The following is a 20,652-nucleotide window of genomic DNA, read 5'->3' on the forward strand; positions in this document are numbered from 1 at the left end:
ATTCAGAAAATATCATAGCACTGAAACTGCACCTCACCAAAATAATCAGTGATCTCAGACTAAACTCTGACGAGAATAAGATCTCCATCCTTATTGTAACTGAGGGGTACAATTCCCTGACTGTATTAATAAGTATGGTATCATTAAACCACTACCGTCTTATGTACATTACTACTGGCCATACAGTACACAGGTATATGATGAGAACTCCTCCACAATGACACGGTTTCCACACAAATCTGAGTTAAGAACATTTATTAGCAGCAAGAATACATAATATACTTTACTTTCAATGCGCTTATAATGCAAAGGAATGTGGGTAGGCAAATCAGTAACGAATGTCCATTCTCATATTACGCAGGAGATGATAATACAACCTGAATCGTAAGAATTATATCTATGGTACTCTGGGGAAGCAGCGGGAGATACTGGTAGGGGGTTCCCACCGGTTGTAAGCCAGCAGGGGGAGGAAATGTTCGAATGCAAAGTCTGGATCAGCGGGGACTCAATAAGCTCCTGCTATGGGAGGCGGTATATTACTCCCTGATCGGCAGACGAAAGCAGCAGCTGTAATCCCAGTATGCGTGCAGCACAGGTGAAAGCCGGCCAGCCTCTCCAATAGAGACGGGCTCGAGTGATGTTCCTCACGTCACGGGTAAATCCCACAGTAGTGGGGTGTAGACGATTCTTCTCCGCTCCAACAGCCTGGTCCAAAGCAATATAATAATAATAATCCAGCCGGAAAGGGGCTCTGCATTCACCGGTGTAGATTCTCCGGTGCGCGGTACTTCACATTAACTAGGTTGAACTTGACGTTATTCAACTAAGCTCTGACACTTTACTATCCTATTCGCACGCGGTTATAAGTGCTCTATTTAGACACACAGTTGCTCACTTCACTTGGTCGTTGACTCGTGATGAAGGCTTTACTAGTAAGGAGCGAACGATACGTTGAACAAACGTATTAGGATAAGACAAGACTCTATTTTGGGGCAAAAACGGGCCCTACTTCACCGCACGTCGTATCGTGGGTGAGGCTTCACTTGGGTAACTCGAACTCGAACTACTTCTGTATTCACCTGCGCCATATTTATATGTACGGTGAATAAACTAGTGCCAACCTCATTTCTGTCTCGTATTCTTGGGCAAAGCCGGGCATGTACAGACATGTCTTGACGGTGGCTTTGAACTCGACTCTGGGGGTATGGCACTGGCGCTGGTGGAACGCTATCCAATAAGAGAACGAAATATTATGGTCTGTACTAGGTTAAAGGGATATTCCGTGTATATGTACAAAGAATACACAAGGGATATCAAACGATATACAAATATTATGCAATATATATCAATCAGTAAATATATATATTCGGTTTAATCTGACCCTTTGTAACACTTATCCTGTTAGATCTCAGTGCAGCATTTGATACAATCGATCACGATATTCTAATCGATCGTCTTGAAAACCATGTCGGTTTCTCAGAACATGTGCTGGGCTGGTTTAAAACATACATCAGCGGGAGGAAATTATATGTTAAACTAGGAGATCACATGTCTGATATATACGACAACAACTATGGAGTTGCACAAGGGAGTTGCTTAGGTCCTTTACTCTTCTCCCTTTACATGTTACCGCTGGGTGATATCATCAGAGAACATAATGTAGATTTCCATAGCTATGCGGATGATACACAACTGTACATATCTGCTGAACCAAATGATACAGCGATTAGCTCCATTACAGACTGCGTACTGGAAATAAATAAATGGATGAGTAAGAACTTCCTGAAACTAAACGAGAACAAAACTGAAATTCTAATTATCGGCTCCAAAACTAGAAAAGAAACATTAATAAAGAACCTGGGGGGACTAACCCCTTGGATCAAATCTGAGGTCACTAGTCTTGGGGTTATCATAGATTCAGAACTGAACTTCAATTCTCATATTAGCAAAGTGACGAAAACATCGTTCTTCCATCTCAGAAATATAGCAAAAGTACGACCATTTATTAATCAGAACGATGCTGAGAAGCTAATTCATGCATTCATATCTAGCCGGTTAGACTACTGTAATGCACTTTTCACAGGTCTCCCTAAGAAAACCACAGAGAGGCTTCAGCTAATCCAAAACTCTGCAGCCCGACTGCTAACTAGAACCAAAAGGAGAGAGCACATTAGTCCAGTCTTAGCTGCTTTACACTGGCTTCCTGTAACATTTAGAATTGACTTTAAGGTCCTTCTCCTTACATACAAAGCTCTAAATGGACAGGGACCTATCTACATCGCCAACACTCTAATAAATTACACACCAGCAAGAACACTGCGATCATCAGCTGCTGGACTACTAGAGGCTCCCAGAAGCAGTCAAAAGAGGATCGGTAATGCAGCCTTTATCAACCAAGCCCCAAAACTATGGAACAAACTACCCCAAAACATCAGGGAAGCCAACTCGCTAGACATCTTTAAAAGACAGCTTAAAACCTATCTCTTTGCTCAGGCATTTCACTGATAGATACCTGCTACCACCTAGTGGCAAGAGGAAACATCAGGGATATCCTGACACAACTTGTATTTACCTGCACTATTCTTACCCTGCCTACTCTTATACACTGCCTATCAAATTCATGTGTCGGTTATTGCACTTTTTACTTCTTACTGATGACTATTTTTAAACTGAATCATTTTAAACTATTTTTATTATTTGCTAGATCCAAATGTGAAACACTGTGATTATTTGTTCATGCAATAGGTCCCACTATTTAGTATGGGTTCGAGTCCCTGTGATCTAATATCACTAAAGTTACAGTGTGGGTTCGAGTCCCTGTGATCTAGTATCACTAAAGTTACAGTGTGGGTTCGAGTCCCTGTGATCTAGTATCACTAAAGTTACAGTGTGGGTTCGAGTCCCTGTGATCTAGTATCACTAAAGTTACAGTGTGGGTTCGAGTCCCTGTGATCTAGTATCACTAAAGTTACAGTGTGGGTTCGAGTCCCTGTGATCTAGTATCACTAAAGTTACAGTGTGGGTTCGAGTCCCTGTGATCTAGTATCACTAAAGTTACAGTGTGGGTTCGTGTCCCTGTGATCTAATACCACTAAAGTTACAGCAATATGTACTGGGAAGTATGTTGGGAATTACAGGAGTATTACTGAATAGAGAGCCTATTAGGATGCTAGATCCTAATGTGAAACACTGTGATTTGCCATATCTTGCTATGCTCGCTCATGCCTGTATTTTTTATGTCCGTTCTATTTTATAATTATTTTTTACTATTTTTAAACTGAATCATTTTAAACTATTTTTACTATTTGTGTTACTGAAAACTGTAAGCGGAGAGCCTATTGGGATGCTAGATCCTAATGTGAAACACTGTGATTCTACCTGTCTATCTTTTTATGCTCGCTTATGCCTGTATTTTTTACTGTTGTGAAGCACTTTGAACTGCAACCTCTGTATGAAAAAGTGCTATACAAATAAAGTTATTATTATTATTATTATTTGTATTCAAGGGAGAATCCCCCCCCCCCCCTTTTCCAGAGTCGGTTGCCATCTTTGTCGAATGTTTCAAGTTTCTTTATTAGTTGTCATACAGAAATACAGGATACTTTTGTATGAAATGCTTCTTTCTGTTTTCCTGAGTGTGCTAGGTAAAAATAGATAATTGTAAAAAAAACGAACCAGGACCTCACCCCCGGTACCGCCAGGAAATAGTTTCAACCTACTCTCGGAAACATGCATATCAACACCCAAAGCAAAGAGACATAGAAGCGTGGCTAACAACGCTAACGAAGCAAACAGCGAGCGTAACGGAGCTCACGCTAACGACGCTAATAGCAAGAATACCGGAGCTCACGCTAACACTAGCGAAGCAAACAGCTGGCATGCAGGAGCTCACGCTAATGCTAGCGAAGCTAACAGCCGGCACATCGGAGCACACGCTAACGACGAGACGATGAGGAAAACAGAGCCACGAGCGACACGGCTAGCAAACACGACCCAGACCGAGCGAACGGCTAACAGCGAAGAGACTATCATGCGCCGAGGAGAACGTCGCGGTAGCCAACGCCGAAGGAAGGGACCAGCGTTAACATGCCGGCTATTGAGAAGGCTAACGAGGCTTCACCAAGGCCACAGGACTGTGGAAAGAACCGGCAGACTAGGCCTAGCCCAAAAACAAACGGCCCCAAAACTGTTGGAAAGAAAAATGCTAACCTCACACAGAAAATAGACTGCATACTGATTGGAGATTCCACAACAAGGTATGTGGAGATGGCAAACACAGAAAATATCTGTCTAGACAATACATCTGTGAAAGAGCTGGCCGAAAAACTTCCAACACTAATCAGACCGGGAATAACAAAAATTGTCATTCACTCTGGATCGTTTGACATCCTGCGAAAGAAGACTGGCACAGAGACTTTGAAAGACGATTTCACACGTTTAATGAACACACTAGACAAACATCAGTCTGTGTACATAGACACTGATCTGTCCATCAGTGGACCAATTGCATGCTTTCGCAGAGGACAAGAAGCATTCAGTCGACTCCTAAATTTTAATTCATGGTTAGGGGCTGCATGGCTTTTTACACACGGCCTGAAATTCATTGACAACTTCAATGTTTTCTGGAATAACCCAGAACGTTTTCAAAGAAATGGCTTCTTCCCAAATCGCTTAGGTTCAAAGCTCCTAGCAGCAAACATGCGTCATGCCTTGATGGCCTCCAAGAATATTAAGCTCATACCAACACGAGAGATAGTCATGAAGGACACAATCTCACCACGAAGTGAAGCAGCACAAGGCGTCCCCCCCCCCCCCCCCCATATCACACAAGGCCATCTCGTCTGATCAAATGCCCCCGAAAGCACAGTACAGTTAGTGCAGTGCAGTATAGCACAATTGCCATGCCATCTCTCAAAACATACCAGTAATCATAACCAGCCAATGGCATGGTGAAAAATATACACCATCAATGTGTTTACCTGCTATTAACCTCAGGGCCATCACGGTCAAGCCAAAGCAGACCTCCTCTAAAGAAGGCCAACAAATAAAATTAGCTTTCCTAAATGTCAGATCACTGAATAATAAAACATTCTTAGTAAATGATCTGATTAAAGAAAATAACTTAGATTGCATCTGCCTAGTAGAGACATGGCTAAATAATGACACAGCTACATCAATAATGATAGAAGCTTGTCCACCAGACTATAACTTTTTTCAAATACCCAGAAAAAATAAAAGGGGCGGAGGAGTTGCAGCAATCTTCTCCTCAAAACTCTTGTTTAGAAACACAGAACTATGCGAGTTCATGTCAATGGAATATCTTGCCATTGAACTAAAAACAGAATCAATTATTATTGTCACAATATACCGCCCGCCTAGACACTCACCAATATTTATACAGGAGCTCTCTGAACTGATCTCACTATGTGTTACCGGATATGATAAGGTGATCCTAAATGGAGACTTGAACATCCATTTTAATAAGAAAACAGACTCCAAAACTATAGAACTAAAAAATCTACTGGATAGCTTTGACCTAATACAGCATATAACAAATGCAACTCACAGGCTTGGGAATACACTAGACTTAGTTATAACAACAACTGGGCTAAGCATAACAAATATCTCAATAACTGAATTACCTCTCTCCGACCATCACTGTATATTTTTTGATACTCAAATAACCCTTACTAAAACAAAAAAAGAAATCATAGTTAAAAAGAGGCTCTTAAACGACAAAGCTGAATCAAAGTTCATTGATCTTATCAGACTACATGAACCACACAATCATGACAGCTCTCTAAATGAAATGGTAGAAAATCTCAATGATGCAATGTCATCTATATTAAATTATGTCGCCCCATTAAAAACGAAAAAGAAGAAAACTAGAGCCTCGCCCTGGTTAAACTATAATACGGTCAACGAAGAAAAAAGGAAATGTCGTGCAGCGGAGCAAAAATGGAGAAAAACAAAAACCACCATATGCTGTGATATATACAAAGATGCTCTAACTGCTTATAATAAAACCATCCGCTTAGCAAGGAAAGATTACTTCTCTAAAATCATTACAGAAAATGCTGGAAACTCCAGAATCCTCTTTTCCACTATTAATGTACTACTCAACACTGCCCCTACACCTCCTCAGTCATCAACGGTTAAGTGTGAAGAACTTGCACTATTCTTTAACAACAAAATAACCTTGATCAGGGCCAGCATTACTCATGATGGAAATAAAGCTGATTGCGGCAAACCGTGCAATGTAACCATGAGAAGTTTCACATGCATCACATTAGATGTACTCTGCAAAACTGTCTCAGAATGTAACTCCTCCACCTCAGACATTGACCCTATACCTACAGCTTTCTTCAAACGGGTATTTAATAGTGTTTCAAGTCCTGTGCTAGATATCATAAACACTTCCCTTAGGACTGGTATTTTCCCAGATGCCTTTAAAACAGCAGTTGTAAAGCCATTACTAAAAAAACCTAACTTGGATAGTAATGAAATGGCAAATTATCGTCCAATATCCAACCTACCATTCATTAGTAAAGTACTTGAAAAGATAGTTTCTGTGAGGTTTTGTCCGCTGCTCACCAACTTTCTCTGTTTTCTTTAAGCCTACTGTTAGGAATTCCCTTCTGACTCACTCTCTCTAGCCCCCACCCTCTCGTTCTTTACTCTCGTTTACTCTCAGTGGCCACACCTGGACTATTATCAATTACCTCTCGCACCTGTGGTGGCAGGCTAATTAGTTCCCCTGTGGGCTTTAAATACCAGGGCTCTTCCCCTCGTTTCGGCGTGGGGTCGTGTTGTATTCATGCTGAGTCATATTCTCTAACATCTAGACTCTTTCGGGAGATCCTCTGGTCTACCAATGCTGTATATGGATTTCTCCAGCCTTGAGATGTTTTGCTCCAGCCTTCGTCTGCTGTCGCCGTAGCCTGTGGAGGAGACTGTTCTGCGCTCCCTGTACTTCCACGGGAGGCACCCCAGCGCTCCACTGCAGACCCCAGCGCAGCTGTTCGTCCTGACGCACATCTAGACCAACGCGCATCTCCCGGACCCTCGGGCTTGGCACGCTCTCCAGTCTCCAGCGCGCAACGCGCATCTTCCAAGGATCCTCGTGCTTGGCACGCTCTCCAGTCACCAGCGCGCAACGCGCATCTGCAAGGGCTTGGCACGCTCTCCAGTCACCAGCGCGCAACGCGCATCTGCAAGGGCTTGGCACGCTCTCCAGTCACCAGCGCGCAACGCGCATCTTCAAGGGCTTGGCACGCTCTCCAGTCTCCAGCGCGCAACGCACATCTTCCAAGGATCCTCGTGCTTGGCACGCTCTCCAGTCACCAGCGCGCAACGCGCATCTGCAAGGGCTTGGCACGCTCTCCAGTCACCAGCGCGCAACGCGCATCTTCAAGGGCTTGGCACGCTCTCCAGTCTCCAGCGCGCAACGCGCATCTTCCAAGGATCCTCGTGCTTGGCACACTCCTCCTCGCAGACGCACCCCGAGGCGTCTCTCGGTTCCGACGTGCACACCAAGGTGTGGCGCGCCACTCTGTTCCTCGGCTCCGACAGCGGCTACCCGGTGGACGACACCCTCGCCACCAACGCTGTTCCAGCACCCTGTTCCTCGGCTCCGACAGCGGCTACCCGGTGGACGACACCCTCGCCACCGCCGCTGTTCCAGCACTCTGTTCCTCGGCTCCGACAGCGGCTACCCGGTGGACGACACCCTCGCCACCAACGCTGTTCCAGCACCCTGTTCCTCGGCTCCGACAGCGGCTACCCGGTGGACGACACCCTCGCCACCGCCGCTGTTCCAGCACTCTGTTCCTCGGCTCCGACATCGGCTACCCGGTTGACGACACCCTCGCCACCGCCGCTGTTCCAGCACTCTGTTCCTCGGCTCGGACAGCCAGCTACCCGGTGGCGACACCCTCGCCGCCGCTGCTGTTCCTGCACCATTACGCATACGCCTGGGTGAGTTTTGATTGTGATGTCACTCACCCAGCGTAATGCCTCTTGCCCCCGTCCCGCTGCGTTTCCTGTACCATTACGCAGACGCCTGGGTGAGTTTTGATTGTGATGTCACTCACCCAGCGTAATGCCTCTTGCCCCCGTCCCGCTGCTGTTCCTGCACCATTACGCAGACGCCTGGGTGAGTTTTGATTGTGATGTCACTCACCCAGCGTAATGCCTCTTGCCCCCGTCCCGCTGCGTTCCTGTACCATTCCGCATACGCTTGGGTGAGTTTTGATTGTGATGTCACTCACCCAGCGTAATGCCTCCCTTTTTGTTCTCACTTAGTTAGTAGTTTGGACATTTCATCTCCCACTCTGTTTTTGTTCTCACTTAGTTAGTAGTTTGGACATTTCATCTCCCACTCTGTTTTTGTTCTCACTTAGATAGTACTTTTGGACATTACATCTCCCCCTGTGTGTTTGTCACACGAAGATATTATTACTTTGTTACTTTGTTTATTTGGACTGTTCTGCATCTGCTCTGTTTGTTCCCTTTTGAAGATTAACCCTCTCCTCTGTTCTGCAGAGCGGCCCAGATGTTTTCCCACCAGTCCTCCCAGTCCTCCCTGTCCCCAGCCCGCCTCCGCGGGCCTCAGTCCCCTCTGTCCCCAGTTCCTCCCTGTCCCCAGCCCGCCTCCGCGGGCCTTAGTCCCCTCTGTCCCTAGTTCTCCCCTTTCTAGTTCCACCTAGTTCCTGGTCCCAAGTCCTCCCCTTCTAGTTCCACCTAGTTCCTTGTCCCTAGTTCTCCTAGTCCCCAGTTCTCCTGTTCCCTAGCTCTCCTTGTCCCGACATCTCCTAGACTCTAGTTCCTCTGTTCCTTTAACCTTCCCCTAGCGTTCCTTTAATGTTTCCCCTAGCGTTCATTAACCTCCCCTTAGTGTTCCCTTTCCTGCCCGCCTCTTAAAGGCACCTAGTTTTTCCCCTCTTGTTATATTCCTGTATTTGTGTTCTCCCTTAAAGGGACAGTGCCCTTTTTTCCCTGTCTCTCAATAAATATCTGTTTCTTGGCAAACCATCATACCTGTCTTGTGTTGTGCGATTGGGGTCGGTTACAAACCATAACAGTACGACCCCACCCAATCGACGACCCCAGCCAGCACAGACGGTGTATGTTGAGTTTGCCTCTTTTTTTTTCTTGTTCCCTCTAGCTCCCCTGTTAGCTTGTTAGTCTCCCCTCTAGCTCCCCTGTTAGCCCTGTTAGCTTCCCTGTTAGCCCAGTTTAGCTTCCTTGTTAGTCCTGTTTAGCTCCCTTGTTAGCCTGTTACCCCCCTGTAGCTAGCCATGCCCTGGCAGCTAACCCAGTCCCTCAGCAGAGCCCCTGTCTGCTAGCTTAGCCCCGGCTGCTAGCACAGCCTCTATGTTTATGCAGCCCTTGCTGCTGGCATAGGCCCTGTAGCTAGCCATGCCCTGGCGGCTAACCCAGTCCCTCAGCAGAGCCCCTGTCTGCTAGCTTTGCCCCGGCTGCTAGCACAGCCTCTATGTTTATGCAGCCCTTGCTGCTGGCATGGGCCCTGTAGCTAGCCATGCCCTGGCAGCTAACCCAGTTTCCCTCTGCATGGTCCCAGTCTGCTAGCTTGGCCCCGGCTGTTAGCACAGCCTCTATGTTAATGCAGCCTTGCAGCTGACATAGGCCCTGTAGCTAGCCAGGCCCAAGCAGCTAACCCGGTCCCTCTGCATGGCCTCCACTTTTTTGTGTTGCATTCCCACTGCTAGGACTGCCCTTTCAGCTAGCAAGGTCAGTATTCCCACTGCTAGGACTGCCTTTCAGCTAGCAAGGTCAGTTTTTCTCACACTGCTAGGACTGCCCTTCAGCTAGCAAGGTCAGTGTTCCCACTGCTAGGACTGCCCCTTCAGCTAGCATGTTCAGTTTCTCTCACACAGCTAGGACTGTCCTTCCAGCTAGCTTGTTCTCTCATGCTGGTCCAGCCCTGTCTGCCAGCCTAGCTCCGGCAGCTAGCGCAGCCTCTATGTTAGTGTAACAGTACAGCTAGCATAGGCCCTGTAGCTATCAGTGCCTTGGCAGCTACCCTTTCCCCCTGCTAGCCTGGCTCGGCAGCTAGCGCAGCCTCTATGTTGATGTAGCAGTACAGCTAGGATAGGCCCTGTAGCTATCAGTGCCCTGGCAGCTACCCTTTCCCTCTGCTAGCCTGGCTCCGGCAGCTTGCGCAGCCTCTATGTTGATGTAGCAGTACAGCTAGCATAGGCCCTGTAGCTATCAGTGCCCTGGCAGCTAACCTTCCCTCTGCTAGCCCTTTTCCCGGTGCTCCTCTGGTTACCCCTCAGCTCCTCTTGGTTACCCCTCAGCTCCTCTAGTTGCCCCTCAGCTCCTCTGGTTGCCCCTTAGCTACCCTGCTTGCCCCTCTTCTCCTCTAGTTACCCCTCAGCTCCTCTGGTTACCCCTCAGCTCCTCCTGTTGCCCCTCTGCTACCCTAGTTACCCCTCGGCGACCCTGTCTCTTTTGCTAGCCCCACTCTTGTGGTGGCTTCCCCTGCTGGCTTGGCCAGTACCTTTTGTTTTTGTCTTGTTTTGCCCCCTGCCACTCTGTCTGTATTTGTTTTGGGTCGCCGGGTGGCTCCCGTTGAGGGGGGGGTACTGTGAGGTTTTGTCCGCTGCTCACCAACTTTCTCTGTTTTCTTTAAGCCTACTGTTAGGAATTCCCTTCTGACTCACTCTCTCTAGCCCCCACCCTCTCGTTCTTTACTCTCGTTTACTCTCAGTGGCCACACCTGGACTATTATCAATTACCTCTCGCACCTGTGGTGGCAGGCTAATTAGTTCCCCTGTGGGCTTTAAATACCAGGGCTCTTCCCCTCGTTTCGGCGTGGGGTCGTGTTGTATTCATGCTGAGTCATATTCTCTAACATCTAGACTCTTTCGGGAGATCCTCTGGTCTACCAATGCTGTATATGGATTTCTCCAGCCTTGAGATGTTTTGCTCCAGCCTTCGTCTGCTGTCGCCGTAGCCTGTGGAGGAGACTGTTCTGCGCTCCCTGTACTTCCACGGGAGGCACCCCAGCGCTCCACTGCAGACCCCAGCGCACTGCGGACCCTCGGGCTTGGCACGCTCTCCAGTCTCCAGCGCGCAACGCGCATCTTCCAAGGATCCTCGTGCTTGGCACGCTCTCCAGTCACCAGCGCGCAACGCGCATCTGCAAGGGCTTGGCACGCTCTCCAGTCACCAGCGCGCAACGCGCATCTGCAAGGGCTTGGCACGCTCTCCAGTCACCAGCGCGCAACGCGCATCTTCAAGGGCTTGGCACGCTCTCCAGTCTCCAGCGCGCAACGCACATCTTCCAAGGATCCTCGTGCTTGGCACGCTCTCCAGTCACCAGCGCGCAACGCGCATCTGCAAGGGCTTGGCACGCTCTCCAGTCACCAGCGCGCAACGCGCATCTTCAAGGGCTTGGCACGCTCTCCAGTCTCCAGCGCGCAACGCGCATCTTCCAAGGATCCTCGTGCTTGGCACACTCCTCCTCGCAGACGCACCCCGAGGCGTCTCTCGGTTCCGACGTGCACACCAAGGTGTGGCGCGCCACTCTGTTCCTCGGCTCCGACAGCGGCTACCCGGTGGACGACACCCTCGCCACCACCGCTGTTCCAGCACCCTGTTCCTCGGCTCCGACAGCGGCTACCCGGTGGACGACACCCTCGCCACCGCCGCTGTTCCAGCACTCTGTTCCTCGGCTCCGACAGCGGCTACCCGGTGGACGACACCCTCGCCACCGCCGCTGTTCCAGCACTCTGTTCCTCGGCTCCGACAGCGGCTACCCGGTTGACGACACCCTCGCCACCGCCGCTGTTCCAGCACTCTGTTCCTCGGCTCGGACAGCCAGCTACCCGGTGGCGACACCCTCGCCGCCGCTGCTGTTCCTGCACCATTACGCATACGCCTGGGTGAGTTTTGATTGTGATGTCACTCACCCAGCGTAATGCCTCTTGCCCCCGTCCCGCTGCGTTTCCTGTACCATTACGCAGACGCCTGGGTGAGTTTTGATTGTGATGTCACTCACCCAGCGTAATGCCTCTTGCCCCCGTCCCGCTGCTGTTCCTGCACCATTACGCAGACGCCTGGGTGAGTTTTGATTGTGATGTCACTCACCCAGCGTAATGCCTCTTGCCCCCGTCCCGCTGCGTTCCTGTACCATTCCGCATACGCTTGGGTGAGTTTTGATTGTGATGTCACTCACCCAGCGTAATGCCTCCCTTTTTGTTCTCACTTAGTTAGTAGTTTGGACATTTCATCTCCCACTCTGTTTTTGTTCTCACTTAGTTAGTAGTTTGGACATTTCATCTCCCACTCTGTTTTTGTTCTCACTTAGATAGTACTTTTGGACATTACATCTCCCCCTGTGTGTTTGTCACACGAAGATATTATTACTTTGTTACTTTGTTTATTTGGACTGTTCTGCATCTGCTCTGTTTGTTCCCTTTTGAAGATTAACCCTCTCCTCTGTTCTGCAGAGCGGCCCAGATGTTTTCCCACCAGTCCTCCCAGTCCTCCCTGTCCCCAGCCCGCCTCCGCGGGCCTCAGTCCCCTCTGTCCCCAGTTCCTCCCTGTCCCCAGCCCGCCTCCGCGGGCCTTAGTCCCCTCTGTCCCTAGTTCTCCCCTTTCTAGTTCCACCTAGTTCCTGGTCCCAAGTCCTCCCCTTCTAGTTCCACCTAGTTCCTTGTCCCTAGTTCTCCTAGTCCCCAGTTCTCCTGTTCCCTAGCTCTCCTTGTCCCGACATCTCCTAGACTCTAGTTCCTCTGTTCCTTTAACCTTCCCCTAGCGTTCCTTTAATGTTTCCCCTAGCGTTCATTAACCTTCCCTTAGTGTTCCCTTTCCTGCCCGCCTCTTAAAGGCACCTAGTTTTTCCCCTCTTGTTATATTCCTGTATTTGTGTTCTCCCTTAAAGGGACAGTGCCCTTTTTTCCCTGTCTCTCAATAAATATCTGTTTCTTGGCAAACCATCATACCTGTCTTGTGTTGTGCGATTGGGGTCGGTTACAAACCATAACAGTTTCAGTTCAAATAAATTCCTTTCTTGAAGAAAACAACATCTTAGAAGAATTTCAGTCAGGATTCAGAAAATATCATAGCACTGAAACTGCCCTCACCAAAATAATCAGTGACCTCAGACTAAACTCTGACGAGAATAAGATCTCCATCCTTATCCTGTTAGATCTCAGTGCAGCATTTGATACAATCGATCACGATATTCTAATCGATCGTCTTGAAAACCATGTCGGTTTCTCAGAACATGTGCTGGGCTGGTTTAAAACATACATCAGCGGGAGGAAATTCTATGTTAAACTAGGAGATCACATGTCTGATATATACGACAACAACTATGGAGTTGCACAAGGGAGTTGCTTAGGTCCTTTACTCTTCTCCCTTTACATGTTACCGCTGGGTGATATCATCAGAGAACATAATGTAGATTTCCATAGCTATGCGGATGATACACAACTGTACATATCTGCTGAACCAAATGATACAGCGATTAGCTCCATTACAGACTGCTTACTGGCAATAAATAAATGGATGAGTAAGAACTTCCTGAAACTAAACGAGAACAAAACTGAAATTCTAATTATCGGCTCCAAAACTAGAAAAGAAACATTAATAAAGAACCTGGGGGGACTAACCCCTTGGATCAAATCTGAGGTCACTAGTCTTGGGGTTATCATAGATTCAGAACTGAACTTCAATTCTCATATTAGCAAAGTGACGAAAACATCGTTCTTCCATCTCAGAAATATAGCAAAAGTACGACCATTTATTAATCAGAACGATGCTGAGAAGCTAATTCATGCATTCATATCTAGCCGGTTAGACTACTGTAATGCACTTTTCACAGGTCTCCCTAAGAAAACCACAGAGAGGCTTCAGCTAATCCAAAACTCTGCAGCCCAACTGCTAACTAGAACCAAAAGGAGAGAGCACATTAGTCCAGTCTTAGCTGCTTTACACTGGCTTCCTGTAACATTTAGAATTGACTTTAAGGTCCTTCTCCTTACAGACAAAGCTCTAAATGGACAGGGACCTAGCTACATCGCCAACACTCTAATAAATTACACACCAGCAAGAACACTGCGATCATCAGCTGCTGGACTACTAGAGGCTCCCAGAAGCAGTCAAAAGAGGATCGGTAATGCAGCCTTTATCAACTATGCCCCAAAACTATGGAACAAACTACCCCAAAACATCAGGGAAGCCAAATCGCTAGACATCTTTAAAAGACAGCTTAAAACCTATCTCTTTGCTCAGGCATTTCACTGATAGATATCTGCTACCACCTAGTGGCAAGAGGAAACATCAGGGATATCCTGACACAACTTGTATTTACCTGCACTATTCTTACCCTGCCTACTCTTATACACTGCCTATCACATTCATGTGTCGGTTATTGCACTTTTTACTTCTTACTGATGACTATTTTTAAACTGAATCATTTTAAACTATTTTTATTATTTGCTAGATCCAAATGTGAAACACTGTGATTATTTGTTCATGCAATAGGTCCCACTATTTAGTATGGGTTCGAGTCCCTGTGATCTAATATCACTAAAGTTACAGTGTGGGTTTGAGTCCCTGTGATCTAGTATCACTAAAGTTACAGTGTGGGTTCGAGTCCCTGTGATCTAGTATCACTAAAGTTACAGTGTGTGTTGTGAAGGATCAGATTAAACCGAATATGTATATTTATTTATATATATATATTTAATTGTATTTGTATATCGTTTGATATCCCCTGTATATTCCTTGTACAATATGCATTGAATATCCCCGTTTCTACTAAACAGCCCATAATAGTTTCATTCTACCATTGGACGAGAACCTGGCGCCAGGTTGCCATACCCCTAGGTCCAAGTTCAATCGTGCCGCCTAACATGTCGAGGCAACCCCCGGTTCCGCGCAGTAATATGTCGGGCAAAATACGAATGGTACTATTTGTTCATAGCGCATATATATATGGCGCTCGTAAAGTAGAACTTGCTTTTAGTCCAGTTCTTTACCCTCCAACAGAGTGACAGACGCAAAAGCCTCCCCACGATGCACGTGCGGTGTAGTAAGGCCTACTTGGCCCAGAATAGGCATTGAGATATCGTGTAGATTAATAGTTGAATGGTCATAGTTTGGCACCATACCGTCGAGTTGGACGTATTCTATTAAGCTAATAATAGTCTATTCATATCTAGCCGGTTAGACTACTATGGTGCATCGTTCGGTTAGAGTTCTACAGTTATCAGTACCCCCATCGTTCCTGACGTTATCTGGACGCTTAACCAGGCTGGTCAGACCCCTAGTGGTGATTGCATCCGAGGAGCTCCGGGTCAAGAGCGACTGGACCTGTATATTGGATTACTCTACCCAGACGACGGCGAGCCTTCCACGGCTCTTGGATTATGCTTTGTGTGCTTTGATTATTCCATGGATAAAGGCCAACACTGCCGAGTGTTGGAATTACCCCCCGGAGAGGACTCCAGGTGAGGCGGCGCTCTACACGTGAGGTCGCACCACGTCTCTCCGTTGTGGACCGGCAGATACCGTTCCACAGAGGGTCCAGCTGTATTCGTCTGCGGCCCGAGGTTCTGTGGGCACCGTGTCCAAGACTTTGGATTCTCCCAAGACACCGTCGGCCAGATGGGATACCGCCAGCGGCTTCTCTAACCCCCCCCTCCTACTGTCTTACAACCAGCGGGACCCCCCCCCCCTTAGTGTATCCAGCTATAATCATTTAAGTACCATCGCTATCGTTTCCTAAATATTCCAGGTTGTATACTTACTCCCTGCGCAACCAGAGATTGGACATTCAATGTTGATTTACCTACGAATACTCATTTGCCATAAAAGTGCATATTCCATATTTCAAATCATAAATGTAATTAAGTGATCGTTGTATACACCCTTTGCTGTATTAAACTTTCGATTTGGTACATTTGTGTTGGTTTGTTTCATCAGGTGGGAAAGTGTTCATCATACTTATATCTTGTACTGGGTGGCCAGAAGTTAAAGTACATGAGGTAGTGGTATTAAATATCATATCTAACAATACAGTCAGGGAATTGTACCCCTCAGTTACAATTGGTCCTTCGAGCCGGAGGGTAACTAGTGTAATATTAATATAGTGTTATTAATATCGAAATGGCCTATGATGAACATTCCACGAAACGATCCTCCTAACCTAGAACGCCCGCGGCGCAGACGACAGACACCTCAGTACTTAGAGGCTTACACTGTCAGTCAACTACCTAGCCTTCGACAAACGGTAAACGTGGTAAAAGTAGAAAGTAAAATTATGTCTGACCTTAACGACCAGGTTTCCCCGACCACAGAGGCCCTAGTAGGTCCTAATGTAACTGACCAAGCCCACGGTGGGGACCAGGAGGGAATTGACATGCCTTTACCCCCCGCCACTACTAAAGAAGTAGTCCCCGACAAGCCCCGGGAGGAAGACAACCCTACAGAGAGAGAACTCTGCACGGAGGAAGAGGAGGAGAGCGCCGAGGAACTAGAGCTCCAGGACTCCCCAACGAGTACCCCCAGGAGCGGCTCACGCAGGAGCGGCTCACCTCCACTACCGCCTTCCCCCAACGAAGCGGAGAGGACACTACAACAGGCGTTCCTCGTCAGCCTGACAGCCTCCGCCGAGCGCGATCGGCTCCAAGCACAGATGCTTGGCGAGCGCGAACACCTCCAAGCGCAGCAACGGAGCGAAGAACAGCGCACATGTCTGGAGATGAGACGCTTCCAGATGGAAGAGAATATGGCAAGAGACCGGGCCGACGCCCAGCGCGCCGCTGCCGGTGCCCAAAGAGACGCAGAGCGCGACAGACTACAAGCGCAACTAATAGAGCAGCTGATCAAAAGGACAACTCCCTCTCCCTCCGCCAGGGGCTCAAGGAACTCGTCGAGACAACAGTCAAGAGCAGCGTCACCGCAACGAGCAAGCGACCCTGAACTTGACCAACAGACCGAGTCTAGACCCCCCGCAGATCCCCTTCCCATACCGGTCCAAGCGAGACCCAGCTACAAGGAAGGAGCGGCCTACACTGCGGAGAAGCTAAATAAACGATTACAGGATCTGGAAGATTTGATAGAAGAAGAAGAGGGAGAAGAGGAGAACCAAGCCCGACGACAGCACAGTACTCCACCGGACCAGGAGGTCCCATACAGTCCAGGCTATACCCCCGCGGCGCTGCGCTACAGACCCCCGACTCTATTCACGGGTGAGCACGACGCACGACCAGCCCCGAGGAACAGTACCTGGACCAGCGGGCCATGGTACCCTGCCAGTACCAGCCCACAGCGAGGCGCAAGAGGGGACTCGCCCAGGAGGTCTCTCCCCCAACGCTCGCCGATGTATCAGCCATCCACGGCGTCATACAACGCCACGCCGTCATTCCCAGACTTCGCCTATGAGAGTCGAGCACAGTACACGGAGCTCCGGATGTGCTTAGAGACAATGATGGTGGATGTCGCTGATGAACGCCACAAGTATGCAATATTATTGAAGCACCTGAAAGTACCGCGAGCGCACAATATAGCGCTAGCCTATGCTACCTCCTCGACCCCATACACAGCGGCCCTTGCAGCGCTGGATCAAAGATATGGACGTATATGGGATTACGTAATCCAGGAGATAAGGCATATTGACCGCCTACCCCCAGCCACAGACAATCGCTCACTAGACGACCTGTCAATCAAAGTGCAGTCCCTGGTGGGGATGCTGGGAGCTCAACGGGAGAAGGGCATGCATGAGCTGTACGCCAACTCTAACGTTGAGAGGATTTTGGAGAAGCTGCCACCCGCAAGACAGGAGCGCTTTCGGCGGCAGAGGGACTACCGAGATCCCGACGGCCCCGAGCCATCCCTCCTTGATCTGGCCGACTTCCTGGCGAGAGAGGTCAGCAGCTTACGACTGGACACCTTCGGGCGGAGCACGCCAAGCTCCAGAGAGGGACCCAGGAGAATAAGTGATGGAAGAAGATCGGTGACTGTCATGCACCAATCAGAGTCAGTACCGAGCAGTAAGAGTCACAGCACCCCCTCGAGAAAGGAGAAGTGGAAGATAGCGTGTCCCTACTGTGAGAAAGAACACTGGCTGTCACAATGTGACTCATTCACAAAGATGAATGCAGAAGAAGTGAGCCAATGGATAAAGTCCAACCGGCGCTGTTATCGATGTGCACGGCCCCACATGGCAGCCGAATGCTGCCTAAAGAAAAGGTGCAGCCGGTGCGATGGAGCCCATCTAGATATACTACACTATAGTAACGGAAGACGGCCTATACCTGCACCACGGAGCGGCACCAAGGCAAGTGTCATGTACATTGACCCCGCCAGCAGCAACGGAGCTCAAGTGCTCTTAAAGGTAGTCCGTGTGACATTGAGCTACAAGGATAAAGTCATGGACACTTACGCCGTCCTTGATGACGGGTCAGAGAAGACCCTTCTGCTCGCCTCCGCTGCGACTCAGCTGGGACTGCGGGGGAGCAAGAACGAAATGACGATTCGGACAATAAGAAGAGATTTAAAGACGATAAAGGGCGAGAATGTCTCCTTCACTATCGCAGCCAATGGGCAGCCAGAGCGACGGTACAAGATCACAAATGCTTTCACCAGCCAAGAAATAGGACTATCGCAGTACACCTACCCTGTCACCAAGTTGATGGATAAATATGTGCACCTGCGTCAATTACCTATCCCGCTCATAGACGGCGCTACCCCGACCCTGTTGATAGGCTCCGACCATGCAGAACTCATAGTCCCGATTGACCGGGTCCATACAGGCCCCCGAGGCTGTCCTGCAGCAGTCGAGACCTGCCTAGGATGGACATTGCAAGGCCCCCTTGCTAAATCTCTCAACCGAACAGCAGCCACTAGCTGCTTCCACTCCAGAACGACAGAAGAAGACACCACTCTCCTGCAGCATGTCGAGAGGCTATGGACCCTAGAGACAATGCCCTTTAAGAACGAAAAGAAAGACATTCGCTCTAAAGAAGACATTTACGCCATCAACCTACTCGAGCAGGGGACAAAGAGAGTCACAGTCGGCGGAGTGATGAGATACGCAACTCCACTCCTGAGGCGAGAGGGAATGCCCACCTTTCACGCAAAGAAAGACGCCACGGAGCGCTATCTACTGAACACAGAGCGGCGCCTAGCAAAAGACCCCGTTCAAGAGAGTGTGTACCGAGCTGAGATTGAGAAGCTAATCACAGCGGGACACGTAACAAAGATTGACATTAAAGAGGCCGATCAGACGACCGAATCATGGTACGTGCCGCATCACAAGGTCCATCACAATGGCAAGGATCGCATTGTGTTTAATTGCAGCTACCAGATCGGATCCCAAAATCTGAATAAAGAGCTCTTGCCCGGCCCCACACTCGGCCCCTCCCTACTAGGCGTGCTACTGCGCTTCCGCCAGGACAAGGTGGCTATAAGCGGGGATATCAAAGGGATGTTCTTGCAGGTGAGACTAGTAGAGGAGGACAAGCCTCTGCTACGGTTCCTATGGAGAGAGAAGATCGGAGATGAGAACCCATCCATCTACCAGTGGGAAGTACTCCCCTTCGGAACCACATGCAGCCCGTGCTGTGCTACCTTTGCACTACAGAAACACGTCACAGAGGACCCAGCAGCAGATGAAGAGGTCCAACACAGTGTGAAGAACAGTTTCTACGTGGACAACTGTCTACAAAGCGTCTCGACTCAAGAAGAAGCCGAGGCTCTCCTAATCAAGTTATGCGCCTCCCTAATCAAAGGATGCTTTGATCTCAGGCAGTGGGCCAGCAGTGACCCGCACGTATTGCGCAGCCTCTCCTCCGCAGACAAGGCTGCCAGCAGCGAGACCTGGATGGCGACAATCCCAGGAGAAGCCCAAGAAATGACACTAGGATTAGTCTGGCGCTTCAAAACAGACTCGCTCCACTATAGACACAAACCCTTGGCTCCAGAGCAAGGAAGGTCGGCGGCGATACCGACCACCAGACGGAGTGTGTACAGAACACTCGCCAGACAATATGACCCGTTGGGATGTATTCTACCTTACACCACCAGGGCAAAGATGATTGTACGAGCACTATGGGACAAGGACCAGGGCTGGGACGACCCAATACCCGCACACCTTGCCTCAACATGGAGAGAGTGGGAGACGGAACTCCGCTCACTCCCAGGTGTCAATATACGCCGCAGCTACTTCCCATCCACAGTGAGGCCAGAGACATGCGAGATTGAGCTACACGTCTTCAGCGACGCCTCCGAAGTAGCCTACGGATCGGTTGCCTATTTGCGTGCCCAAGAGATGGGAGGAGAGATACACACTGCCTTCATACTGGCCCGCTCAAGAATAGCCCCACGTAAGCAACAATCTATCCCACGTCTAGAGCTCTGCGCAGCCCTCGCAGGAGCGCATCTAGCCACGTTAATCCAACGTGAACTCACCATTCCGGTGCATAGAACAATCTTGTGGTCAGATTCCACGACAGTACTCACATGGATTAAGTCTGATTCATGCAGATACAAAGTCTTCGTGGGAGTCAGAGTCACCGAGATTCAAGAATTAACAGAAGAAGCAAGCTGGAGGTATGTGGATACCAAACACAACCCAGCTGACGTCATCACCCGGGGAATGTCCCTGGATGA

This window comes from Notolepis coatsorum (genome assembly GCF_963971535.1).
Source record: "Notolepis coatsorum genome assembly, chromosome: 5".
Taxonomy (NCBI): Eukaryota; Metazoa; Chordata; class Actinopteri; order Aulopiformes; family Paralepididae; genus Notolepis; species Notolepis coatsorum.